We start from the raw sequence: 3,156 nt of genomic DNA on the forward strand, positions 1-3,156 counted from the left end.
AGGTAGATTGCATTTAATTAGTTTCCATTGAATAAATGCCATGCCCTTTGCTTCATTCTTGGTTTAAGCATGAGGACATGCTTGGTTTAAGTGTGGGGAGGTTGATAAACCCCGTTTTGACGGTTTATCCTGTATTGATTTTAAGAGATTTTATCACCTTTTACCCACATTTATTCAATGAAATAGTATGGTTTTGTGATTGTCTCCTTATTTGTGCTTAGATGTGAAAACATGCTTTTAGACCCTTAATTTGATGGTTTTAATCTCCCTTTGATTCCACTAGATACCTTGATATGTTTGTTAGTGATTTCAGATTGAAAAGGCTAGGAATGGATCAAAGGAGTGAAGAGGAAAGCATGCAAAGTGGAGAAATCATGAAAAGTCAAAGAAGTTGAACTCGCCCATGGACGCGCGCGTGCACCTGCGAATCACCCCATGGACGCGTACGCGTGCTGTGCGCGTACGTGTCGGTGCTGGTTTATGATTTTTTAATGAAAACGTGACCAACGAATTCTCAAGGGTTGTGGGGCCCAATCCCAACCAACTTTGGCGCCAAAGATGCTATTTAAAGCCAAGGATTGAAGAGCAAGGGGGATTCCAATCATACACACTCATTAGGAATAGTTTAGAGTTAGTTTCTAGAGAGAGAAGCTCTCTCTTCTCTCTAGAATTAGGATTAGGATTAGGTTTAGTTCTTAGATCTAGGTTTTAATCTTTGCTTTCTTCCACTTCTATCTCTCAATTCTTTGTTGCTACATTCAATCTTCTTCTATTCTTTTGTTATAATTTCCTTTATGTTGTTCTTATATTTTGTTGTAGATCTAGTATTGTTCCTTCTACATTCTTCCAATTCAATAAGAGGTAATTCATAATAATTATTCTTCTTTGCTTTGCTATTGTTGATCTCTTGCCTTTGTAGTTGTAGATTCCTTTAATTCTTGCAATTAATAATGTTTACTTCTATTGCACTCTATGTGTTTGTTGAAATGCCTCTTCTAGATATAGTGTAGATTTTGTTCCTCTTGGCCTAGGTAGAGTAATTAGTGACACTTGAGTTATCTAATCCCTTTGTTGATTGATAATTGGAGAGATTGCTAATTGGTTTGGAGTGCACTAAAGCTAGTCTTTCCTTGGGAGTTGGCTAGGACTTGTGGCTCAAGTCAATTCATCCACTTGACTTTCCTTTAATTAGTAAGGGTTAACTAAGTGGTAGCAACGAACAATTCTTATCACAATTGAGAAGGATAACTAGGATAGGACTTCTAATTTTCATACCTTGCCAAGTGCCTTTTATAGTTGTTAGTTTATTTTCATTGCCATTTACTTTTCATGCTTCTTATCCAAAACCCCAAAATAACTCATAACCAATAACAAGACGCTTTATTGTAATTCCTAGGGAGAATGACCCGAGGTTTGAATACTTCGGTTATTAATTTTAGGGGTTTGTTTTAGTGACAAACAACTTTTTGTATGAAAGGATTAGTGATTGGTTTAGAAACTATACTTGCAACGAGAATTCATTTGTGAAATTCTATACCATCAAAAATCCGTTCATCAGACTCACGTCCTCCTCACTTTCTCCAGGTTTGGCCATGTTGATCATGGTTATGGCCTTGCACTCTCTCTTGGGGTTTTCTTCTGTATTGCTTGGGAGAGTACTGGGAGGAGTTTCAGTAACCTTCTTACTCAGCTGACCCACCTGTGCCTCTAAATTTCTAATGGAGGATCTTGTTTTATTCATGAAACTTAGTGTGATTTTGGATAGATCAGAGACTATGGTTGCCAGGCCAGAATGGCTCTGTTCAGAATTCTCTGTCTATTGCTGAGAAGATGATGGAAAAGACTTGCTATTGCTAAACCTATTTCTTCCACCATTATTGTTATTAAAGCCTTGATTAGGCTTCTGTTGATCCTTTCATGAGAAATTTGGATGATTTCCCCATGAAGGATTATAGGTGTTTCCATAGGGTTCTCCCATGTAATTCACCTCTGCCATTGTAGGGTTCTCAAGATCATAAGCTTCTTCTTCAGAAGATGCTTCCTTAGTACTGTTGGATGCAGCTTGCAATCCATTTAGACTCTGAGAAATCATATTGACTTGCTGAGTCAATATTTTGTTCTGAGCCAATATGGCATTCAGAGTATCAATTTCAAGAACTCCCTTTTTCTGAGGTGTCCCATTGTTCACATGATTCCTCTCAGAGGTGTACATGAACTGGTTATTTGCAACAATTTCAATGAGTTCCTGAGCTTTTGCATGGGTTTTCACGTGAAGAGATCCTCCTGCAGAATGGTCCAATGACATTTCTGACAACTCAGACAGACCATCATAGAATATACTTATGATGCTCCATTCTGGAAGCATGTCAGTAGGACATCTTTTGATCAGTTGCTTGTATCTTTCCCAAGCTTCATAGAGGGATTCTCCTTCCTTCTGTCTGAAGGTTTGGATTTCCACTCTAAGCTTGCTCATCTTTTAAGGTGGAAAGAACTTGGCCAGGAAAGCACTAACCAGCTTATCCCAAGAGTTCAGGCTATCCTTAGGTTGTGAATCCAACCATGTTCTAGCTCTGTCTCTTACAGCAAAAGGGAAAAGCATAAGCCTGTAGACCTCGGGATCAACTCCATTGGTCTTGACTGTATCACATATTTTCAAGAATTCAGCTAAGAACTGATGAGGATCTTCCATTGGAAGTCCATGAAACTTGCAATTCTGCTGTATTAGAGAAACCAATTGAGGCTTAAGCTCAAAATTGTTTGCTCCAATTACAGGAATTGAGATGCTTCTTCCATAGAAGTTAGAAGAGGGTGCAATAAATTCACCAAGCATCTTCCTTGCATCTCCACCATTGTTATTGGGTTCGGCCATGTCTCCTTCTTTTTCGAAAATTTTTGTCAGGTCCTCTCCAGAGAGTTGTGCCTTAGCTTCACTTAGCTTCCTCTTCAGAGTCCTTTCTAGGTTCAGGGTCAGCTTCAACAAGAATGTTCTTATCCTTGTTCCTGCTCATATGAAAAAGAAGAGAACAGAAAAGAATAGGAATCCTCTATGTCACAGTATAGAGATTCCTTTATGTGAGTATAAGAAGAGAAGAATAGACGAAGGAGAAGAGAAAAATTCGAACACAGAAAAGAAGATGGGGTTCGAATTTTGGGTGG

The 3,156-nt window shown here is 38.6% G+C and overlaps 1 non-coding gene across 1 annotated transcript; it reads left to right on the top strand.

The window, feature by feature from the left end:
* The first annotated feature begins 2,359 nt into the window (after nt 1-2,359).
* LOC112787511 (small nucleolar RNA R71) lies at nt 2,360-2,467 on the top strand. The gene has a single exon (XR_003194921.1). It is a non-coding gene; the product is annotated as a small nucleolar RNA R71 (small nucleolar RNA).
* Nucleotides 2,468-3,156: the final 689 nt, after the last annotated feature.

This window comes from Arachis hypogaea, chromosome 20, assembly GCF_003086295.3.
Source record: "Arachis hypogaea cultivar Tifrunner chromosome 20, arahy.Tifrunner.gnm2.J5K5, whole genome shotgun sequence".
Lineage (NCBI taxonomy): Eukaryota > Viridiplantae > Streptophyta > Magnoliopsida > Fabales > Fabaceae > Arachis > Arachis hypogaea.